Source organism: Orcinus orca, chromosome 9, assembly GCF_937001465.1.
Source record: "Orcinus orca chromosome 9, mOrcOrc1.1, whole genome shotgun sequence".
NCBI classification, from domain to species: domain Eukaryota; kingdom Metazoa; phylum Chordata; class Mammalia; order Artiodactyla; family Delphinidae; genus Orcinus; species Orcinus orca.
This window is the reverse complement of record NC_064567.1, coordinates 72,345,105-72,370,186: the sequence shown is the minus strand read 5'-3', so window position 1 is coordinate 72,370,186 and position 25,082 is coordinate 72,345,105. Positions and strand designations below refer to the sequence as shown.

The 25,082-nt window shown below is 38.4% G+C and overlaps 2 long non-coding RNA genes across 2 annotated transcripts in view; one reads left to right on the top strand and one right to left on the bottom strand.

The window, feature by feature from the left end:
• LOC125965339 (uncharacterized) overlaps window positions 1-25,082 on the bottom strand; it is a 702,471-nt gene that overhangs the window by 220,486 nt on the left and 456,903 nt on the right. The window lies entirely within an intron of this gene.
• LOC125965337 (uncharacterized) lies at window positions 6,354-12,324 on the top strand. The gene is made up of 3 exons (XR_007479102.1): window positions 6,354-6,471; window positions 8,996-9,137; window positions 12,290-12,324. It is a non-coding gene; the product is annotated as an uncharacterized LOC125965337 (long non-coding RNA).

The window sequence follows — 25,082 nt, the reverse complement described above, 5'->3', positions numbered from 1 at the left end:
CGGCACGTGGGATCTTTAGCTGCGGCATGCGGGATCTTTTTGTTACAGCATGCAGACTTCTTAGTTGCAGCATGCGAACTCTTAGTTGCAGCATGCATGTGGGATCTAGTTCCCTGACCAGGGATCGAACTCGGGCCCCCTGCATTGGGAATGCAAAGTCTTAACCACTGGACCACCAGGGAAGCCCCGTGGGTCAATTTTTTGAAATGGAATGCAGCTTCTCAAAGAAGCAATGTTCAAAATAGTTCCATGCCCCCTTAACATTTAGGGACATGGAAATACAATGTTAAAGGAAGCCACTAGCTACTAATGACGTGTTAATTTTTCTGATTTTACATAAGGAGAGTTACCTTTCTAGGGCAATGTGAAAGCCCTGGGATCAGTGTTCAGTTGGGAAAGGAAAGATGGAGAGTGATTATAGAGAAGGATCACTCCATCACCCAACAGGCCATTCTTTAATCAGGGAAGGTCTGCATTTTCATTCTTCTGGAACAAGCTCATGACAGAATTAGCATAAATGTTTCTGACTTTTGTGTGAGACAATAGTCATATTCTCTACGGTTTTTAATTGTTAAAAAATAGCAAGACTGGGCTTCCCTGGTGGCGCAGTGTTTGAGAGTCTGCCTGCCGATGCAGGGGACACAGGTTCGTGCCCCGGTCCGGGAAGATCCCACATGCCGCGGAGCGACTGTGCCTCTGAGCCATGGCCGCTGAGCCTGTGCGTCTGGAGCCTGTGCTCCGCAACGGGAGAGGCCACAACAGTGAGAGGCCCGCGTTTCCGAAAAAAAAAAAAAAAAAGCAAGACTTTTAGTGTATGCAGGCAGTGATCTGTCAACTCCCCAGTGCCACCCCTATACCTCCCAAAAAAGAGATTAAGTGTAGAAAGATTCTTTGGAAATCGCTTTCAAATCTATATTTCTCCGATACTCTTATATCCGCAAAGATGTTGGAAAAGTTGGCCAGGAGAGAGACCGATAGGCAAATCAATATCAGCAGCATGAATATAAAAGGAAGTTGTGTGGTGTCACCACAAACTATCCTCCTAAGCCTGTTAAATTGGCCAGAAACATTCTTTTATATTATGTGGTTTACCTTTTGGAAATACAAGCAAATGTATCTAAGTGAATCCCAGAGCTCTTTCATATTTCAGAACTTTTACATTCATCTATTCATCAGTGGATAAGAAAGGGACTTTTCTCTGTTTAATTTCTTCTTTGGAATCCTAAAGCATTTTCCTAATGTATTTTTGATCCTCAAATACTTTTTTGAAAATCATTCTTTCCCTTTTAAGAAATGGTTACTTTCAACCACTTATACAAGATATTTATTTTAAACTATGCAGTATTATGTTTCCAGAGTGTTGGAACATTGATGATTCCAGAAAGAAGATTATCTTAAATGTCATCTTGGTAAAGTGGAAAGAACACTGAATAAAGAGCTCAGAGACCCAGGGTCCATCCTGGTTCATCCACTAAATGGATTCCCTTAAATCTTTTGATTCTCAGTTTGTTGTAGTGCCTGGTACATTGTTGTGTGTTGTATGAATAAATAATGTTGTATGAATTTTCAAAATAAAGGTAGTCTTGAACTTGAAAAATTCTAAGTAACTCTTCGATGGTAAGAATCTCTTTTTAGACTCTACCCTCCTGTCTTTCTAATAACTTTCATTATACCCATGAATGACTTAAGCATCATTAAAATCTTGTTCAGCAGGCCTTTCCCAGATAATTAGTAAACTGTTATTCTTCTACAAAGTTAAATGGAATAGGAGCAAATCTATTTTATAAATTTAGATAATATCTATTTTATAGGTATAGATAATAGAAGCAGATAATGTTCTTATAATAGCACCAAAATTCACTAATTAGGTATCTCCAAGAAATTAATGCTCTAAGTGCTAAGGTAAGTTCAGAATAATTTAATTGCTCACAGTAATTAATGTAAATAATAGCCCTCTGATTTTAGTCTCATACATATTTGATACTCATTTTTCTTACATATACTGATATTCTTTTAATCATGCTCATTTTTAAATGTCTGTTGATTACACATGGACTTTAAATATGGATTTGAATCTTAAAAATGTAAAATTTCTGGTGCCTAGTCTATTACTGAGAAGTTCCTTACTTTATTTCAAATGCAAATTATACCCTTTGGGTGAGATGAAACATATTTGTTGAACAGCATTTAAAATTCCACCAGAGGAGCCTTAGTAACTTAAAAGAGTTAGTGTTTGTCCAAACTGAGATAAATGATTTCCTTCTTACTGACAACATTGGTACTTAGGATAGCTACCTAAAATTATCAGCTTGGAATTTAGGGTGACACATTGCCTTATCACTTGTGTGGGGGGCTAATTTCATTTCCCAGATATTCAGTGAAATCTTAGGCCTGTATTTATTTAATATGGCATCCATGACTTTAAACTGTGGCTTTGGAAATTTATAAATTTCTTCTGAAATGAAAAGAGGGGAAATCACTGTAACAGTGTTCCAGTTAGTTGTTCTTTTTTAGCAATGCCATCTGGATATGTATGTAGTCTCTACCCTAAGTATCGTGTTAGGAGAATGTCCATGAGATATAATTGGGAAAAGATGGGCAACTGTGCTTCTTTTGTTAATGAGGTTATCACTAATAATCTTGTAAACCAGTACATTTTAGCAAAAGCCTCATCCAGTTCTAAAAAATATTTCTTTACAAGTTTCCCTAGTGATAAGGACCTAACTCACTCTCTTTCTTTTTTGGAGCAACTTTAAACAAAGGTACAAATTTTGTTTCCACTAAACTCTAGTATACAAAAGGAATATAAAATTTTCCATTCAGTCATACATTCAAACTATGTTTAGCAAACATCTATATCCCAGACACCATGCTAGCAGCTGGGAAAATAATGGTGAAGAAACAAAAACACAGGCCTTGGCCTCATGGAGGTTATCTGAACAATGGACAAGAATTATTTACAAAAATTGTCATGGAATTTAAAACTTTATATAAATGCTCAAAAGAAGGCTTTCCTGTGGATACCCAAGATCTAAAGGGAAAGAGGGAGGAGAGTATTCCAGTTAGAGGAAATGTGCAAGACCGTTTGATGGAAGAAAACTTGGAAAATCTAGGAATTAAAAGAAATCTCCTTTGGAGCAGAGCAAATCATTAAGAGTAATATATTGTGAGAGTGGACAGATAGGAAGGGACTTAAGAGACCATGGAGAGGGCCTTACTGGCCAAATAGGGATTTTAGCTTTACCTTGAGAGGAAGGGAAAGCTATCTAATTTTAAGGTGGGAGCATTGTATTTACATTTTGGATAAACAATTCCATTTTCAATATGAAGAATGGATTGAAGAACATCGAAGGTGGATTAAAAGAGGCTAATTAGGCTATTGTATTCTAGGCAAGGGAAGTAGGTAGGTTGGAGTAGGGTAGTGACAATGAACATGGAAAGAGGTATATGGGATGAATTACCTTTAGGAGGTACACCTGACAAGGGCTGCTGATGAATTAGATATGGAGTGAATGAAAGAGGGGATCTGTCTTGGGATTTTGGCCTTCAAAATTGGACTGCTCATGGTGCCGCTTCCTGAGGTAGGAAACACAGGCAAAGAAACAATTTGGGGGCAAATTTATGCTTTTGTTTTGGATTGAAATGTATGGGTAGAAATGAAGAAGAATGAAGAGCTGGATATCTGAGTTTAGGGCTCAGAGGGGAACACTGATATAAATTTAAAACTGTTAATGTATAGAAGGTAATAGAAACAGTGGCAAAGATGAGATTGCCTGGAGAAAGAGATAAGCTGCTAGGACAAGCTGAGTAGAGGAGAGTGAGTCTGCAGAGACAGAAATAGAGCAGCTAGAAAGAGGAAAACCATCAAAAGGGTTCAGTCTGTCAGATGCCAAGGGAGAGTACGTTGCAAGGAGGGATCAGTGAACCTCACTGTAGGAATTGTATCCAACTCATCAAATTTTTCCAGCTCTCTGTCTACGGAAACATGGTAGATGGCTCTCCTTCCTGGCTCAGTTGTGGGTGGGTGTGGCTATGCATTTAGTTTTGGCTGAAGAGTTATGAGCAAAAAGAATGTGTGTTGATTCTGGGCACAGTCTATAATTGCCTGTATGAAGTTCACCAGAGGTCTCCCTCTACCAGGACAACAGGCAGTGTTCAGATTAGAGACTGCTCTGAGGGTCTAAGTCCCTGAGTGATTCAGTTGAGCAAAGCCCTCCAGCTAACCCTCAATGGACAGGCAGAGTGAGCAAGAAAGAGATCTTTGTTATGGTGAGGCTGAGGGATTAGAGTTGGTTTTTTACTGCAGCATCACATAGACCATTCTGAATGATACGAGTGTTAAAATCTGCTGAAAGATCAAGAAACTTGAAGAGTTAAAAGAATCCATTGGATTTAGAAAAATGGCCATAAGTGAGCTTAATGGAAGCAGAAGTCAGATTACAAAGGGTTGAGGACTGAGAAGATAAGGAAATTGACAGTAAGTTTATATAGAGAGATTGTCGAAAGGATATCAGTGATGGGAAGGAAAGGTTATCATGGGTCCTTGAGAGAGATGTAAAAATTTGTTGTTTTTATAAAATGGGGGAGATTTGAGAGATATATGGATAGGAAGGATTCTGATGAGAGAAAGAGGTAGAATATGAAAGAAAATATAAAAGAAAATAAGAGGTGATTGATGTTGAAAATTTCTTGAAAAGGTAGGAGGGAAGTGCCTTGAGAACTACCAAAAGAGTTAGGCAAATTTTGACTAACAAGTAATTCTTGGCTCTTTAGAAAAAGAATCATTTATTGGAACAAAAATGAATGAATGAATAAATACATAAATAATTCTGTAATGAGTAAACAAGAAACAATGATGAAACCTTTATATTTAATTTACCTCATTCTTTTCTGGTCCCAATGTTATCTGCAAGAAGAGACAGCTCTTTTTCTTTGAATTTTATTTTATTTATTTTTTATACAGCAGGTTCTTATTAGTTATCTATTTTATACATATTAGTGTGTATATGTCAATCCCAATCTCCCAATTCATCACACCACCACCCTGCTCCCCACCACCCCACAAGAAGAGACAGCTCTTACCTCACCCCTTTGGAATGAGACTTGTGTACATTTAGAACCAGTCCTAAGCAAAACGCTAAGTAATTAACTTTTAATTCAGGCCATATCAATTAAGCTCTTTCATGTTGCAAAAAATACAATGAAGAGGGTGTGCTGAAAGGATAGAGAATAAAGTGAAGAAGCACAGGACGTCACTGTGACATTTGTACAATCAGGAAGAACTCAAACATTGTTTAGGATGTAACTCTGAGTACATATCCACTAGAATGTAGGGTCTGTGAAGGCATGGATTTGTGTTTATTTTCTTCTCTAAGTAGACCTTATCAGTATCGCCAGGTCTTAGAATAGTCCATGGTGCATAGTAAGCACTCAGTAAGTATTTGTTGAATGTGAGGATGACTAACACCTTGCCTTGCCCTTATAAATGGCTAATACTTCTGAACTCGGATTCTGCCATTCCTGCCTTTATCTCACTCTGCTTCTTTCTCTGTCTGTTTCTACCGTCACTGCCAATCACCAGCCCTCCACCCTGCTGCTCTCTTACTCCCACGGTCTCTGCATATTACTCAAGCTTTTGACTAATAATTTGTGGTTTCTGTTTTCCATCTTGTCAAGGTGTTCATCTCGGTTTTGCAACACTCCAGAGCCTGTAACCCTATTTCAAGTTTTTCATTTTCATACCATAAGAGAGATGATTTGATTTGTTAGTTAGTTATTTACTACTCAGTATATATGTTTAAAAACCTGATAGGGCATAGCTGTCTTGTCAGAACACCTCATAAGACCACTATTTAAATCTGTAGCTTTCAAATTTGCCCACATAAAGGAAAACATTTTCCATTTGACCTAACACCTGAACATACACACAGACAACAAACACACATACACACATTCACATACACACTGAAATGAATACTTCATGAAACAGAACCGACCCTTTGAATGTACTCTGATACGTTATATTCTAGTGTAGTCTATCTTATTTTATTCATTCCATTCCATCCATTCTGTTCTGTTCCATCTCCATTCTCTTTCAGTTAAAAATGTTGATGAGTTTATTCATGGCCCACAAACAGGTCAAACATAGTATGAAAAAACCTGGTCTAGGTTGCATATGGCCAACTTTTGTTTGGACATCAATTTTTAATGCCGTCTGGGATCAATCATCTGTGGTCAGCCACGGCAGTAGAGTCATGTTACAAGGCAGGAAAAATTATATCTGTGGCTAGGTTCTTTCATGAGAAGGGAGGGGCACTCCTTTTTCATGTGGGTGTGAGAGGTACTTCATATGGTCTCTCTGATACAGGCAGGGATTGAGGGACGAGATGTGATGACAGGATCAGAAAGATGTGACTTCAGAGGATTCCACCTGCTGTTGCTGACTTTGAAGATGGAGGAAGGGGATCTGAGGTAAGGAATGGAGATGGTCTATAAAAGTTGAAAAAGGCAGGACTCTCCCCAGAGTGTCCCAAAAGGCATGTGCTTCTACTGACACCTTGGTTTTAGCCCAGTGAGACCCATGTTAGCTTCCTGACTTCCAGAACTGTACGATAATAAATTTTTGTGGTTTAAGCCACTACATTTCTGGGGACTTCGTTACAGCAGCAATTGAAAATGAATACATTCAGAATGAATTTGTCAGTACCAGGAGAATGTGTGGATATAAAAGCAGCCAACTCATAGGTTCTGACATCCCAAAGGGGATCCTTACAGGGTAGTGGATGGGTGACATAAGGCACTGCTTTTCTTCTATGCAAGAGAACACCGGGATTTTGTATTTTGAAGGTAAACCTATCTGTCTCTAAGGAGTTCACTCTGTTAACCTCAAGTTAGAGAATAGAGCTTGCTGTGGTTGAAAATGTATCAGGAATGTACAAAATAAGAGGCAGGATAAATACTGCTACTTTCTTATAGAGATTCAAATCGACAGAAAAATTACTGCTGAAAAATTCCAGTAATGGTGTCCATAGCACATAGCAGTCTGTGAATGGATGTTAACATTAAAAAATATTTTGTGTCTTCTTGTGCAAAAATTTTAAAATGTTCAAGAAACATATATATGTATAGTGAAGCATATTATCTAAACTATATTGGCAGATAAATTAGGAATATTTGCCATTCCCCTTTGTCTTGGCTTATAGATTGTGAACTTTATAGAATACAATTAAAAGTTGATATTTTACTCTCAAATTACTTACATTCTGGTATATCAGGGACTCAGAGTAAACTCTTCTTTTCCCCTAAAGTGGGTGAGATAATCAGTATGCTTGTACACACCCACACAGACACAGACACACACACGTACACACGCACACATACACATAAAGACATCTGTTAATGGAATGAAAAAATTACTATTTTAATCAAGGGACACAAAATTCTACACTTTTCTAGGACTTAATGACAAATATATACCTTGGAAATTTTCTGGAAAATCATTTAAGTTCCAGGGAAGTTGATGTAAAGACAGCTGAAGATTTTTCCAGAGTGATCTTGGTATGAAAATGGCAATTGTACCAATAAAAATACAGAGGAGTCAACAAACAGACAACTCTTTAGGTTACTGTTCTGAGGCAAGTAATCCATAGACATTCCAGCAAAAACTAAACAGAGGGTTCTTTGTTGTTGATTAGTAGCAAAAGGGCAGCATGGAAACATCTTATGAACAGGCGAGTTGGCACATATTCCCTTACGTGCTATTCTGAAAGCAGCAAGTGAAAGAAAACAGCAATGAAATTCTAAACTACATCTTGGCGGGGGTCAATTTATGGATGATTCATCTTACGGCTGAGTAAGGAACGAGAAAGATCTAATGAAGGAAAATATGAAATTGTAAGAACAACTTGGCTCACTTTCTTAATCTAGGGAATTTAGGGTCAATCTAACCTAAATTAACAGATGAATTAACACTCTGACTTGAGATACTCACTAAAATTAACTGGTAAATGGCACAGCATTAACTGTTTTTAGCAAGTTACAGTATGATCATGACTCAGGGACAAAGTGACCCAGAAAACAGATGTCATAGGCAGCCCAGGGGTCTAAGAGTGAATGCATACTGATACAGGACAGAGAAAAAACTCCAGGGGGAACTTTCTTATAAGCTTGCAAATGTGGCCTTTCTCTTTCCAAGATAGCCTCACATGGGGAAAAATCTGATCTTGTGGGGAATATGGCGGCTTCCTATCAGTCTTTCTGGTATATTTGTACTATAGGGACCAAACATGAGTGACATTTAACATAGGTCATTAAAGGATACCAAGAAAGTCCCCTTTTAATTATTAAGCAACACCCTGGGCATATTCAAACCACTTTTTCTGTTTGATTTCCCCCTATGGGTGCAGGGAGTCACCACCTCTGCTCCCTACCAGATAAAGAGAGGGCGTAAGGTCTAAATTGTAAATCAGATGTAGCATTAGGAGAAAAAAATTACCTCTGCATTAATGAGCAATTGACAGCTTCCATGTGGTCAGAAAATTTTTAAGTTAGAAGAACTTTAAGCAAGCCTTCCTCATTTTACTGGTCAGTTCAATTTAGGTCAACAAATATGTACCATTGCCAGGCACTGTGGAGCTTTTGGATATTTAGGGATTAAATAAGATCCAGTCCTTGATCGGATGGAGTCTAAATAAAGTGGGGTAGGCAGAGGTGATATCTGTTACAGTGAGGTAAGAACTGCATCAGATGTATATATCAGTCAGTGTTCTTAGTTCCAAGTATTAGCAAATGACTTTGGCTGATCTAAATTGAAGAGCAACACACCAAACTCCAGTCCCACAATTGCTGAGAGGGCTAGAGAATCAGGCACATGGCTTGTGAAGCCAAAGCAGCAGCCAAGATAATTGCTGCTGGATAAATTAGTTGTTTCTGCTAAGTCCTAGAAACCACAGTTTGCAGGACCATTACCAAGAGTCCTCGGCTCTACTCTCCACAGCTCCAGCGGACATATCCAAAGCAGGACATTGTTTGCACAGCTGCCTCTGTTCACTTCAAGAGTGGATTCTCCTCTGTCTCTGCTGCTTTGTGTCGCCAGTTCCTAATTCCAGGTCCCAGATAACTGTATCTGATTAGCCACTGTAAGTGCTTTGCTTCTCCCTTATCTACCAGGCTGGCTGGGACAGTGAGTCACTGGCATTTTAGCTTCAATGTTGGTTGTCACCATTAGAGTATGGATGGAGCACAGCAGATTTTAAACTCACAGTTTAGTACATCACAGTCTCTTTTAGCTTGAATAATCTCTTGGGTGACTTTTTTTTATTCTCAGTCTTGCAGTTTCTCCTCCTCCTTCTCCAGTTTTTAAGATGGTACCTAAGTGTACGTAGGAGGACAGACATAATATTATGGTATGGGGAAAAGAAGGGAGTCTGAAGCCATGTGATGCTATCTGGATCCTAGGTAGTCACTTGCTATGGAGGAGTTTGCTTTGACTCTGGTGCTTGACCAACAGGTCTTTTGGGGATGTTGTAAAAGCATTACATCCATTGATGTATGATTCTTACCATTTTTTTCAGGTCACAAAAGCATAATATAGCCTCTTTGTCCTAATCGCTAGCATCTGCAGGTCCACTTGCCCCCTCGACACCTTCACATTCCCACATGAAGAATGTGAAAATAGTTACTCCCTGATTAGCTCTCCTAACTGGGCAAATAATACAAGGGTGTCAGTTGTGTGATTGAACATGGAGGCCCTGCACCTGATATATTTCACTTTTCAGTACCTACTAGTATGTTTCAACTGAAGCCCCCTTAAACTTCCACTCACCCTCTGGGTTTCTTCTTCCCACACACTGGGGTAGGAAGGGCTGGCTTTCCATACCCTTTTGCTATCTGTCAGGAAATAACAGATGTCCATGTTCTACTTACTTTTTACGTACAATAAATCTCATGGCTACAAGTGATCATGATTTCAGAGGAGATATGAAAACATCTTGGTTTAGCGTGAACAGAATATCAACCCAGTCAGACATTTGTGTAAATCAGTATAAGAAACATGTAAGGGTTGTTAAGGTAGAGGGGTCAGAAAAGACTTTCTTAAGGAAGCAACCCTGAACTGTGTGTTGAGGATGAACTCCCTGCCCAATGTTAGATAGCTTAGATAAGGGGCTAGCTGTCCTTACGATATGTTAGAGGAGAGTTGGGAAGACTTCCCTGACAACAATCAACTTCATTAGCCTGCCTTCGCGTCTGATGGCAGAAAATTGTGTGTCAGCAGTGTCTAGAAGGTTCACTTCCTCCACAGTGGCTGACAGCTAGATGACAGAGCAGACTGTGGGAGGACTGGGAGAATCCCATAGAAGCAGACATGTGAGGAACTAACAACTACCGAGAGAATTCCCTTCCTGGGTGGGAGAGATCAGTGATTAAGAATTATTCAAAGTCTAAAGGTCAGAGTTTTGACTTCAGAAACAGGAGATTAGATTGTAGGGGAAGGGAGCCAGAAGTGCTGGAGATGATGATCAAAAATTGTAGATGGCGGCAGGACCAGGTCTCCAAGCTACAGTCATAGGACTGGGGCCAGTCCTTGGGAAGCTGTTAGCAAGCCAAGTGCGCAGCATGAGGCAGAGCTGGTAAAACAATTAGTTCTGATCCAGGAAAGCATTCATTTCAGGTATTGACAGGGGTTAAATTGATAGACCTAGTACCTTATCATCCTGCAAATAACGGTTGTGGAAGCTACACCAGACTAGACTACAGGAGCATTCTGATAACAGTATTCTTTCTAGGTATTTAGAAAGTTCTTTAAATGCAGATTATTTCTGGGAGACATAAAGATAGTATTAACATCCAGTTTAGAGTTAATATCTCAGTTATTTCATTCATTGGTTGTTTATCAGAAACATTTACATGTAAATTACTGAGTTAGTGAGTGGGAATAAAATAAGGTCTTGCCTTCAGATTAGAAGGTAAAACCACGTACACACACACACACACACACCAATGAAACAAAGTATAAAATCTGCTATGAGAGGACTAGATAATATATGGAATTTGTTAGGAGAGAGACAATAATTCAGATTAGGGCAGACCAGGGAGGGCTTCTTGGAGAAGAATGTTTTTTCATTGGGCTTTGAAAGAAAGGAAGGATCTGAACTTTTAAGGGTGGGCAAATAATATTTCAGAGAGAAGAAACAGCATGGAGAACAAAATCTGTAGGGTTTAGGGAAATGGCAAGCGGTTTGTTTTGGAAGTAATATAAAGGACATAAGGGCAGGTGAGGTTCTGGTCAGGAAACTGTGGTACCTGTGACAAAGAAAAGTAGAATGACTCAGTTTGAATTCTGGAATGACCCAAGAGGGAACTTCAGAACAGCTCTGGGTAGGTCAAGTAGGTTGGGCCACATGAAGCCTGTGTTCCTTAGGGGGGCAGCATTTAGGGAGGAGAGAGAGAAAGTGCAGAAAATGGAAAAGAAATTTCTCTTTTGTCACCATTCTGCCATCTGCTTACTTTAGCTGAATCCTTACATTAGGTTCTTGGGTTCATACCAGGACTTGTCTATTTCCATTTTATGGGTTGTTTCTAATGAGAAATAAAAGAGACAGATGCTGTATGTAACAAATGGAGAATACACATTTCTTAGTTTTTGTTTGTATTTAGCACTTTCTGTTCCCAATGTGGCAAAGAAGCGAAACAATAGCGCCTTTAATTTTACCCGTTTTAAAATTTCTTTTTTCTATTTTTCCTTCCAATTTTTTTGCTCTTGAATTTTGAGCAGTCAGAAGTAATGCTGGAATGTACAGAAGGAAAACACAACATCAGGGAATGGAAAGGAAAATGGGAGAAAATATCAACAAAAGTTTCATCTTGCTCACATTTTTAACAGCATATTTAAAGAAATCCAGGCCATTTGGAAAATGAAGGGTAAAATGTCTCCATTATATCCTTAGCACCTGTGAATGACAATCACAATGCTGATGCAGGAGGAACTAGAAGCTTTTAGGCCTCACCTGGGAAGTCCTCATTCACCTGTTCCACCAGGTAGTGAGGCATCCTCAGCTCTGAATCACTGAAAGAGAAACTGGTGGTGCAGTTTCCTCGGCTGCATGAGGATTTGTTTGTGTAACGATTTTTTAGTTCTTGGCAACACTGAGGGCGCCTTCTTACTCCTTGGCAAACATCAAACTTTTTTGTTTTCTTTTATAAAAATAGTTTCATATTTACAAATTGTTCTTAGATATACACACCTGATACATACATGTTTATTTTTTGCTTTGCTTTTCGATCTTCCTAGGGTGAAACTGCAGCCACCCACCCTCTTCTCCTGGTTTCAGGTGAGGAATTTGAATTGTGCGTATTGTAGTTCTTCTGCCTTTTAGGGTTTCCGGTTAGGCAGCCTGGAGCCATACCAGGAGGACTCCTAGTCCCAGGTGGCTGGGTAAGCAGTAGTTCAGGCGCCACATTCAGAGCGAGGCACGTTTGCAGAGTCCTTGGTTTTGGTAGAACGACTTCGATTCTTTCTACCAAATAATGTTCCTGAACTGAAGAGACTGGGGTTCATTTCCACAACTGTAAGTGTTGTTTTTAAAAATTAATATCCTTTTCACTGTTGATATATGGTACAAATAGGAAATTGTGTCATTTCCAGAACAATTGACCAAACTAAATGTTTCTCCCTTCCCAAGCCCTCCTTGGGAAGGAAAAAGGGAAGGTAATTGATATCCTGTGGGTTTGTGGGACATCGTTTAAAATAAATTTTAACACATATAATAGACTAATACCTTGAGAGATGGCATAGAATGAAATGATGTATAAAAAGAAGAGTAAGACATGAAACATTCAAAGTCAAATGTAAACAACAGAACCCCACTTTGACTTGCTTCAAATATGTAGATGGTTGAAATCCTCTGAAATTTTTAAGTATTTCAAAAGGCAGCAGGTGTGTTGAAAAGAGTGTGGGCATTGAAGTCAGATAAAGTTGGATTCAGTGGCTCCACTTCTTTTTTGCGGTACGCGGGCCTCTTACCGCTGTGGCCTCTCCTGCCGCAGAGCACAGGCTCCGGACGCGCACGCTCAGCGCCCACGGCTCACGGGCCCAGCCGCTCCGTCGCATGTGGGATCCTACCGGACCGGGGCATGAACGTGTATCCCCTGCATCGGCAGGCGGACTCTCAACCACTGCGCCACCAGGGAAGCCCGACTCCACTTCTTATTAGACGTGTGGACTTTGGCAAAATAGTTCACCTTGTCAAGCCCCTGTTTCTACACTTATAAAGTGGGTATAAAACCTACCTCACTGGATTAGTAGAATGAAATTAGCATAATGCATAATAGTAAATAGATACTTAGATAATAGCTGCTGGAGGATGAACTTGGCTTCTTCCTAATTAAGTTTCAATTAAGCTTCAAAAACAGATTAAAGAGATATTTGTTGTAGGATTCCACTTATATGAGGTATTAAGAGTAGTCAAATTCATAGAAACAGAAAGTAGAATGGTGGTTGCCAGGGGCTGGGGAAAGGGGGAAATAGGAAATGTTTAGTGGGTAAAGAGTTTCAGTTTTGCAATTTGAAAATGTTCTAAAGATTGGTTGTACAACAATGTAAATATACTTAACACTACTGTACATTTACAAATTGTTAAGATGGTAAATTTTACATTATGTGTTTTTACCACAATTAAAAAAAACAGATCAAAGAGCATGTAGTGAAAATTCTGGTGCCTCCCATTTACTAAGGTGTCTCTGACTCCTTAAAAGATGTCTAATTCCATTTTCAGTGGGTCTAATTTTAGGATCGATATTGGATCACCTATGTTAGTGTCTGGTTCTTACATAATAATTAGTGGAGAGGATAATACATTTTGGGTATATTCTTTTCTTTTATAAATTGATTGATTGATTTTTTTGGCTGCATTGGCTCTTCCTTGCTGCGCACATGCTTTCTCTATTTGTGGCTTGCAGGGGCTACTCTTCTTTGTGGTGCGCGGGCTTCTCATTGCAGTGGCTTCTCTTGTTGCGGAGCACGGGCTCTAGGCATGCGGGCTTTAATAGTTGTGGCACACGGGCTTCAATAGTTGTGGCACGCAGGCTTCAGTAGTTGTGGCACGCAGGCTCAGTAACTGTGGCTCACGGGCTCTATTACCCCGTGACATGTGGGATGTTCCCGGACCAGGGCTCAAACCCATGTCCCCTGCATTGGCAGGTGGATTCTTAACCACTGTGCCACCAGGGAAGTCCAATTTTTGGTATACCCTTAAAGTTATCTCCACTTTTGTGGAGATCCTTGTATACCCTCCATGAATTAACTATGTGATTATCTCTAATACATAATAGTGATTTTTAGGGCTTCCCTGGTGGCGCAGTGGTTGAGAGTCCGCTTGCCGATGCAGGGGATATGGGTTCGTGCCCCGGTCCGGGAAGATTCCACATGCCGTGCAGTGGCTAGGCCCGTGAGCCATGGCTGCTGAGCCTGCACGTCCAGAGCCTGTGCTCCGCAACGGGAGAGGCCACAGCAGTGAGAGGCCTGCGTACCGCAAAAAAAATAATAATAATAATAGTGATTTTTAATATGATTTCATAGTTACGGTAGAGAATATAGGAATTGTGAAGTCATAATTTGGTTATAACTTACTTGAAAACTTTAGGTACAGCTTAAATGTATTATTTATTTTGGTGTTCTCACCTTCCCTGGAGCTAATTTATAAACAGATAATTTTATGTGTCTGTCTTAGAGATAATAAAGACTATTAAGACAGGATCTGTTAAACACTATCCTATCTTAAAATACATTAGCTAATTTGGAGGACAAAAGACAATTTGGAATTAAATTGATTTTAAACTTGAAAGCGTGTCATTGTTGAATTTTTGGAAAATCTTTTCTTGAAAGACCACACAAATGCCTAGCTGTCTATTAAAACTAAGTGTCCCCTGTGATATTTGGTGATAGCAACTAGTATTTGTGACAAGTATGCAAAGTTTTGCGCGTGATATACCATTTAAATGTAAACTCTCTCAGGAACTGTGTCAGGAAGTCCAGGGTAGCATTAGAATGAAAACAAAGGAGAAGGAAAGCTACAGAAGCAGTTGATAAATATAGTATACTATCTAAAAGGGCAGCATTGTTTTTGCTGTTGAATGCCATCTATAGTCTACTCTCTCTAGGAAGTGTCATTTATTCACTTAACAATTACTTCTAGCAATCCTACAATGTCCTCCCACTGGGTTGGGCTTTGGGGTTAAAGAGTGACTGAGGCATAGCCCTTGAGGGGATCCTGGTCTACTAGAGGAGATATGTACTCATAAATAGCTAAAGGGAGAAAGTGCTAATTCATCAATCACTCAAGTCATTCCTGGCCTCACTGTTGGTTAATTCCTACTGCTTAGAGTATATGATGCCCAGTATCATGAGATTAAAGAAGCTTCCATAAATTTTTGCTTGAACTGTAATCATTGGAGACCTGAAAAAAATAAATTTGAAAACTTATATGTGAGTCAGTCAAAAACAAAGTGGAGTGACTTCCCAAAACTTGGAAGAAACGCATACCCAGAATGCCAGAGGAAAGAGAGGTCATAGTGTACTGGATACCAGGTGGGTACTCTGGGAAGTGGTAGAGCTTTCTTTTTAGCCCAGACCTGGAAGGATGTACAGAGTTGAAATCATCAGAAAAAGTTGAAGAAAATATCTCATCTATAGCAGCATTTCCCAAACTTTATATGGATAATATGATTCTAGGCAATATGTGGACTGGGCAGTCAATAACATTGGGTTACACAGTGAGAAAGTTACTATATTTTTAAAATTACTTTCAATTCTTCAAGGACAAAGTCTTATTGTTGTAGATATGACTTTAAAATTCTTTTAACACTTGTTTAATCCTTTATAACAACAATAGAATAAGTAACACGTTCAATGATTTTAGCAGGCAAAAAACGTTATAACTTAATAACTTTTAGGATAACAGTTATTTTTATAGCTATTGCCTATTTATTCCAATAGATACTGCTTTTTTTCACTTATGGTACTGATAGAAATGTGCTTTTAAAAGACTTACCTGAACTAAAATGAGAGTGGATTTAAAGAAAATATTAAACAAAAAATAGTTCAGATGGTAATGGAAGAATCATGAAGAGGTACCAGAATGCCTGAAGTTTGTGAAACACTGAAGTACGGGCAATGCCACGTACAAAGAAATCAGGAAGTGCAATTGAATAGGCTGGTTTTATGTATATCTGGAAAGGAGGGATATTGAGCATTCTATGGAGGGTAACCTAGGAGGCTTTGTGTGATGATGCTGGAATAAGTTTGATTGTGGAAGATTTGAAGGGATTTGCACATCAGCTTCTAGATGGTGGGGCTCCACAAGGGTCCTGACCCAGGGACAACGTGTTGAAATCTGTGCTTAGGAAGAGCACAAAAGGAATGGCATATGGGTAGGTTGGAGCACAGGGAACATGAATGCAAAGAGAGCACTTTGGAAATAGGTTTTAATGATCTGAGCATGAATAAATAACAGGTGCTGGGAATGAAAATGGAAGAGAGGGATGGGGAAGTCATTCAATAACAAAGAAAATAATAATAATAATAATGAATGATGACAGACAAGATGCTTTTGAATTTTTAAGCTTGGTGGCCTGAGAGAATAACAGTAACACTGAGGCAAAAGAGAGGGAGCTAGTTCTTGTGTGTTGGGGGGAATGATCCTTTGTACTTCAGGCAGTTTGAAATCGAGCTGAGTTGACCTTCCAGTGGAAAGGGGAACTGCGTTGCTAATCACGTGGAATTGGAATTCTGGAGAGCCATCAGAGTTGGCCAGAGAAATAGAGACAGCAAGCAAGCACCTCCCTCCTTAAAATGAAACTTAGTTCTGTTCTTCCTCCTGCCTAACTCATAGAGGAATGCTGAGGAAAGAGAATCTCCAATTATCTAGGGATGGAAAGGCGAAGGAAGAGTTGACTGTTTGCTTTCGATATTTTATTTTGTCCTGGGTGTTCCCTCTTGATTACTATAGTTGCCACCTTGCTCAGAGATGACACTTCTTTGTAGGGTCCTCCCTGGGAATAAACAAAAACATCTTCATCTCTAGCCAGGAGAATGGCCGCTAGGGTTACTTTCCAGGAATGGTAGAGGGGAGTTTTGTATGTCTTATATTTCCATTGGGAAGAGCGCTTAATTTGGAAATTTTCCTAAAAAATACAATACATAGTAGATTTCTATTTAAAGATAGATATTGCAAAGACTTGCACACTCACCTTCCAGCTTAACAAATAAAATTTTAGAAATTTTAAAAAATGAAGTGCTCTACCTGATTCTGTTTCTCCCTCTCCCACCTCAGCAGTCACTACCTTCTTGTCTTTGTAGATTTTCTCTCCGCTGTATGCTTTTATTCTTTTTTCTGCTTTTATTTTTATATTTTATTCTTTCCACTGCTATGTGAACATATCCATAAATACTATGTAACATTGTTTTAATGTTTCAAAATGTTATATAAACATTAGAGTTACAGTGTTCATCTGCATCTTGCTCTTTTCTTTCAACCTTGTACTTCTGAGGTTAATCCATGTTGATTATTTTAGCACCACTTATTAGTTTTCATAGCTGTATGGTATGATGCTACTTACATTATTTATAAGTAGCATTATAAATAATATTCTTATACATGCCACTTGTGTACAAATGTAAGAATTATTCTAGTGAATATTTCATAGATTTGCTGAGCCATAGGCTATGTATCTTCAAATTTATGAGATACTGAAAAATTGTCTTCTAAAATATTTATGCTAGGGCTTCCCTGGTGGCGCAGTGGTTGAGAGTCCGCCTGCCGATGCAGGGGACATGGGTTCGTGCCCCGGTCCGGGAAGATCCCACATGCCGTGGAGCGCCTGGGCCTGTGAGCCATGGCCACTGAGCCTGTGCGTCTGGAGCCTGTGCTCCGCAACGGGAGAGGCCACAACAGTGAGAGGCCTGCGTACCGCAAAAAAAAAAAAAAAAAAAAAAAAAATTTATGCCATATTTTATTCATAGACAAAATGGATCGGAGTTCCTGTTTCTCCCATAATCTCAAGACACTTGTTTATCTTAAATGTTATAATGAAATAATCTTTCCAGATGTAACTGAAAACCAGACACTTGTGGCATCTTGCAGACTCAGATATGTTTGTAGCACTGTAATCTGTAAAATATAGTGCAAAATTTGATCTCAAATCAAATTCCTTGTTTCTCAACCTATGGTGTGAGAGATTGACTAACTTTTCGATTTAACAGACATTACTTTTGTATTAATAATAATAGTGATAATGGTATTGATAACACCTGTTAACACCAATTGACTGCTTACCATATACCAAGTACTGTCCTAAGCCCTTTAATTAAAATATCTTATTTAATTAATTTTGGGGTAAGATAATGAGATTATGCCAATTTTAGAGATGAAGAAACTGATTCACAGAAATAGCATGTCAACAGTAAGTAGAGATGGTGGAATTCATATCTAATCAGTCTATTTCAGCTAAGACAAGTGATAAAGGTTAGGTGGGAACAGACTGGGAAAAGAGACATCAAAGTACCATAGTCCTTAACTTCCAAAAGTTTAAAATCTAGTTAATATTTAATAACATCAAAAGAGCATAAGTCTGTATTTGTATTGGGGAGAATTTAATTTTGTCTAGGAAAATTGGAAATGATTCTCATAGGTGATCAAACTTTACTGAGCCTTGGAGATGAGAGAAAGGAAGTTAAAGCAGCAAAAATAAAGGGAGTAGCTGTTTAGAAAATATAAGGAAGTGGAAAGTACAAGATAGATTTGGTAAAGTTACTTTATCCAGTCATTAACTCAACAAATAATTTCTGAATATCTGTTATATGAGAGGCACTGTGAGCTAAATTGTGGGACACAGCAGTCAACAAGAAAGACACCATCTCTCCCCATAGATGGGTATGCTTGATGATGTAGTATTTGGGGAACTGGGGGGAAAATATGAAAGGAATAAGATTGGAAAGATAGGTTACCTCTAATTATGAAGGATTTTCAAATATCAGCCTAAGGATTGTGTACTTTATTCTGAAGGCAGTGAGGAATCAGTGTGAATCACTGTGAGATGAGTGGCATTATTCTTTTATTTATTCAGTAAACATTCTACCTGTGCTTTGCTTAGTGCTAGGGATATAGGGATAGAGGGAGTGACAAGTATGTATATAAAATTGATAATACTATGTGAGAAATAAGGCAGAGGGTTACACAAGATAGAGAAGCCTAACCCAGGCTGGAGAGAGTGGTGAGAAGAGGGGGACCACGGTGGGAGATTCCTTAAGATGGTTTGGGGGATAAAGGAAACTGCTTGAAGAAATTTTACAATGGAGTTTAGTCTTTTATAAAATAACATTTTATACTGTGGTATATGTTGTCCTGTAGATTTTTTTTCCTTCTTAATTTCTTTTTTCTTTTGTATGGAGCTAAATACTTACCTTTGTTTAATTCTATATCATAGCTTTCAATTTCTCCTCCTGACTGAAGTTACAGGAAATATTTTATAACAAAACTTAACATTACTAGAAACTAGCCAGTTTGACCTCATGAAAATTTATCAGAATAAAACTTTAGGTGGGTTTCCCTTCCCACTTTTTGCCACTCAAAAGAAAATAAATTTTGTTAATTTACATATCATTTCATATATCAAACTTCTTTTTCTGAAACTTTCTCCTTGATACCTATAGCATAAATATAATTCTAGACCCTCAGACTAGGGTGCCAAGAGGAGCCTCTTTATCCTTTGCTACTTGAAAAATAGCAGGTCTCAAGCAGAGTGAACAGTCTTTGCTTACTAGATCATTCTCTTTTTTGGATGATTTTAATAAACTGAATATTCAGTAAAATATTACTTGTTTTTGAATATCAAGAATTAAACATCATTTTCCAGTTGTAAAGGTTAATTCCTCAGTATTTACATGTAGATTACAAACTTAAAGTATGAATGTATTTTTATGTTATGCCTGTAATCCAGCCTATTTTTCTGTATTCTCATGGGAAAAAAAAGAAAGCATGTTTGTTAGAGCTCACCTACTTATAGACTCATTTATACTGTGTGTGGTGTTTCATTCAAGTTTCCAAATGTTATAAATGACCTGGTCAATTATTTGGGAAGGGTATTTCACTTGAATATAGACACACAACTGTGTCAGGATGTCAGGGCTGAAAAAAAAGATGTTGGAGACTTTGTGCCAAATAGAAAGACTTGAAAATAATGTTTAAAAAATTAAACAATGAATAGAGGCCTTAATATGTATCCAAATATATTTACAAAGATATTAAAGAAAAAATGTACAGTAAGTTTTACCACAATAAAAAATTCAAATAATATAAAATCGTATAGAATGTAAAGTAAGCTGAAACTCCAGGTTTCAGATTTTTGGTCTGCTAATCCTCTCCTCAGAAGTACAGCATGACAGCTTTCAGTTTCTCCTGACTCTTTCCAGCAAGAAATATTCTAAACATGGAATGTCTAGTGCCCTTCGTTTTTTTATTCAATGTATTTCAGTGATTGACCCGTATCTTTGCATATGAAGAGACCACATTATTTTTTTACAACAATGGTTATGGGTAAGCCAAAGATTTTTATTGGTCTATTATTGATGATTTTTATATAATTTCTTGTCTTTGGCTACTATTACCACAGCTGCAGTGATCAAGGATGTTAAATTAGAAAAGTTGGCCAAGACTCTAAGATAACTCTTTTCAGATATCAAAAAGAGATATCTGACTAAAATCCCAAATTGGGAATATTTTCACAATTCTTGACTCCTCATCCACCTCCAGGTTATAAAGAAAAATAAAGGGAGAAAAAATACTGAGAGGATTTTGTGAGAATGATTTTTGAAGGGCTAACCCAGTGTAGAAAGGTAGACATGAGGGATGGTCCTTCTTTTTTACCTCAAACTTAGAGGAAGTGGCTTTGTTGTGTACTCTTGGAAAGCTTGATGTGTTTTCCTGCTAGAAAACCAGAGCTGAGGGAGGCATAGCTAACAGAAGAATTGGATGCATTACTCACGTCACAGGCGGTGCAGTCATAGACTTCTGAGGATTCCCTGAAGCTCATCCGTGTACATGTGCACACCCCGACATACACAGTATCAGTAATAACATTGCAGAGGCAAAGCCAGCTTTCAATCATACCAGTAGAGTAAAAATGTTCTGTCTTATTTCTCCCTTTTCTTCCCTCTTCTCCAGTTTTGGAGGCTTCAGTAAGAGGAGCTTGCAAATTGGGTGATAGAGGAGGTGAGGCAGATAAAGGGAAGACGTGCACAGCACCCCACTCCCAGAAGGCTGTAAACATGTAGGGCACGAGGGCAGGGAGATCGGTCTTACACTGGAATGTTGGTGTGCTTGATGGAAATATTGGATGGGGCATTCTAACTCACGAATCAGAACTGCATTTTGCAACTTTAAATAACCACAGAATTTTCTTTAAATCTAAGAGTGACCAGAAGGTACACGGGGCCAACTGGGGAATTTTCATCAGTGGTATTGGGAAAAACTCCCCCCAATGAATACATTTTTAAAAGGAAAGTGGTGGACAAAAATACAATTGCATTCTGATTCATCTCACAAATTGTTTAAAATGGTTACGTATATATCTTTGCCTATATGTAAGGGAAACTCGCATTCTTAAACAAGGACAATATATCTATGAATTTCCAGAGCAGAGTAGAGTTAATTAACTTGCCATAAGAATAACTGAAACTAAAACTCTACTGGAGAGAGAATATGGAGAACATTTCCAGTATGATAATCCAGCATGGTAATCTGGTGTCTTTCAAAATTTAAATTAATTAAAATTAGCTAAAATGAAAAGGTTTAGTCTCTCAGTTGCACTAGCCTTATTTCAAGTGTTCAGAAGCTACATGTAACTATTGACTACCTGATTTGACAAAGCAGATATAGAACATCCCCCAAATCACAGAATATTTGGTCCCTGTCACAGACATTAAATCATTTGATTCTCACAAAACATGGGGAAAAGGTATAGTTACTATCCACACTTAATAGGTATGAAAATCCAAGATCAGAGAGGTTTAGAATCTTGATCAAGTTCTTTGATTCCAGGTCCCATGTTCTTTCCTCTAAACCACATTGGTTGACCCTCAAGACAAGAAAATATAAAATCAGCTTCACTCTACTTTCAAAATACAACGGGGAATATTCTAAAATCTAGAAATCCCTAAGGGAAGGAAGCTTTGCTCATCTCTATATCATTACTGGATTGGTGGGAAACAGTCTTGTTTCTTGCTTCTATTTTACAATCCATGAATTTATTCACAGATGTAGATTCAACTAAAAGACTGTTTTAATGAATGAAAAAGGTTTTAGTAGCAATAGCAAAGTACTAAATAACTGCACTTATCTATATTTCCCTTCGCTTTTGTATGGTTCTCTAAGAAACTACTCAGTGACTTGGTTATGCATAGATTGTTTTCAGACCAGATTTACTTTCTATTGTTTTTACAAATAAGGTATATGAAATTCATAATAAAACTGTTGCTTCACACTAAACATCTAATGGTGTGTGGGTATAATTGTTTTATTGGAGAAAGAAAATACAGGAGCAAATTGAAAAAAAAAGATAATTAGCAGTAAGTGAGGTATGAACACACCCCCCCCCCTTCCATTATAGGAGGCCAGAGAGGTCCAACTGGAACTTGGACTAAGGGGTTTCCTCCAAGTCTTGCATTCTCAGAGGCTGAAGCCCAAAAATGGAATATAAGGAGGTCCTGAGTGCAAAAACTCAAGGGATGACTTGGAATCCTTAGGCAGCTCAGGAATGGAAGACAAGGAATGAGTTGGGCTCTGTCCACTTCTCTCCATTCTCATGACCAGACTGCTTTCCTAGTTCAGGCCACTGCCACCTCTCCTTGTCTCTAATTCTGCTCCACCTTTTGCTTTCTATGTTTCTAAAATGTAAATCATAAATTGGATCACATCATTCCCTTATTTTAAATTCCTCTGTGTCTTCTTTCTTTTAGGCTAAAGTTCAAGTTCCTCAGGATGTCTCACAAGGCCACTCAGGACCAGGCAGGTCTCTGCATCCTTTCCTCTTGCCACTTCCCCAGTCTTCCTACCTCTGTCCCTACCCCACTGCTACAGCCCAGCCTTCCTGAACTACTTGTTGCTTCCTGAATGAGCCATGCTCACTCTTGTTTCTACGTCCTGTGTATCATATTCCTTTTAGCTGAAGCACTCTTTACCCTTCTTCTCCCTACAAACTCCATTGTGGAGCTGGCTTGTGAACCCAGATAGCTCAGCCTCCAGAACCCATTTCATAAACACTGCATGATACCATGAGGCACACAGGATGAGGGACTTCTCCTGTCCTCTTGTATTTCATGATCCCAGCTGTTACTTTCATCCCTCTCTGCCCTCCCTGTTATAACTGCAGACTGCGTCCACCTTCCCCTGGGTCTCACCAGCAGCCATTAAGGTTGTCTTTATATTTGATTCATCAATTCAGATGATATAGTGTCACTACTTTCCCTTTACAAGGTATATTTTTTAATAAAGAAACATAAAAGTAGAAATTCATCCTGCCAAATAATACGCAGTCATCTTTGAAGACTTTAAAAAAGAGAGATGAACAACTACCTGAGTAGACTTAGGTTGACACTTTCCTAGATGCAGAATAATGTGAAAAATACTCAACAATGGACATGGCATGGACACTGACCTATCAGAATGGATGCTGATCAGCCTATAGTACCTGGTGTTCTCACTGAATATTCACTCTGCCTGGAAGCAGTGGATAGGCATGAAAATATTGCCTGGCTTTTATAAACTTCCATTATTGGGTAACACCCATGTTTCTAGTCTAGGATGGCAAGGGATGTCTTAGGAGCCTAACTATGAGGATATTTCCCTTGGTTCAAGCAAAAAGGAAATTAGGTACTGATGGTTGAGAGCATTGCTTCCGCTCCCCTCTTATGTAATGATTGATACATTGCTTGATCTCGCATGTCTTGAGTTGAGTTGGCTGTTTTCTGAAGTTGAAATTGCCTATAATTAACCTATGCACTCCTGCCTGTTGCAATTTGACAGCAATTTACTTTCTCTTCCAGGATTTGTTGTTATGATCAGTAAGTTGGTTGAGAATGTTGATACCGGAGTTCTCTCAGTAACCTGTTTTTTTCTTGGATGTCATGATTTTCTTCAGTTTTTATTATTATTATTTTGAAATATAAATTAGTGTTTGTTACTGGAAGAGACATTTTTATGTTTATCTGTAGCTGTCTGTTTCTAGTAATCTAAATGAGTAATCTAGTAATAATCTAAATGAGTGTGTGTGTATGCATATAAAATTATATAGCCACTTATTTTCCTTTATTCTCTATCATGCTAATAATTGTAGGATATAGTTAACTCACAGCTGCTTTAAAACTATTCACAAGGCCTTTTTTCCTCTATGAACGTATGTTTAATTCACAATTTTCTTACTGATTAATTTTATAGAACATTTAGGTTTATTTATTTTTCTATTTATTTTAATCATTTTTAATTTAAAAATAAATTAAAATTATTTTAAAATAAAAATAGTCTATTTTTTATTAAAAGAAGGTGGTGAGAATTGAAAGTGGATTCCTTAGTATTATTTTTGAATGACACTTTATGTACTCTTGACTCACCTCTGTGAGTTCCTCTTCATTTATTTTTGGTGTTTAATTCTCATGTTAATAAGTTCTTTGTTGTTGCTGTGTGCTTCTCATTTAATTTGAGCAATTGTACTTATTCCTTCATGCTAATTCTTATTTCAGAGCATGGTTCTGAAGTAATTGTTTACTCATGTTTATGCGATGATCTTCCTGGTGTGGGAGGGTGTGATGGGGGAGGATGGTGCTAGAGCACGGGCGAAGAGGATGCCAGGGTGTCCGTTGTGCTGAGCAAGGGAGGCCAGGCGCTTCACCAGTAACTGCACTGGTATGTCCTGGGTTGAGCTGCTGCCTCCAGCCCTCTGCCACATGCTCCCAGGTCCCTGTGTAATTCCCTTTTGCCCCAATAGCTTTGGCTGGGATGGTGCCTTTTTTTTTTTTTTTTTTATGTGCCTGAACA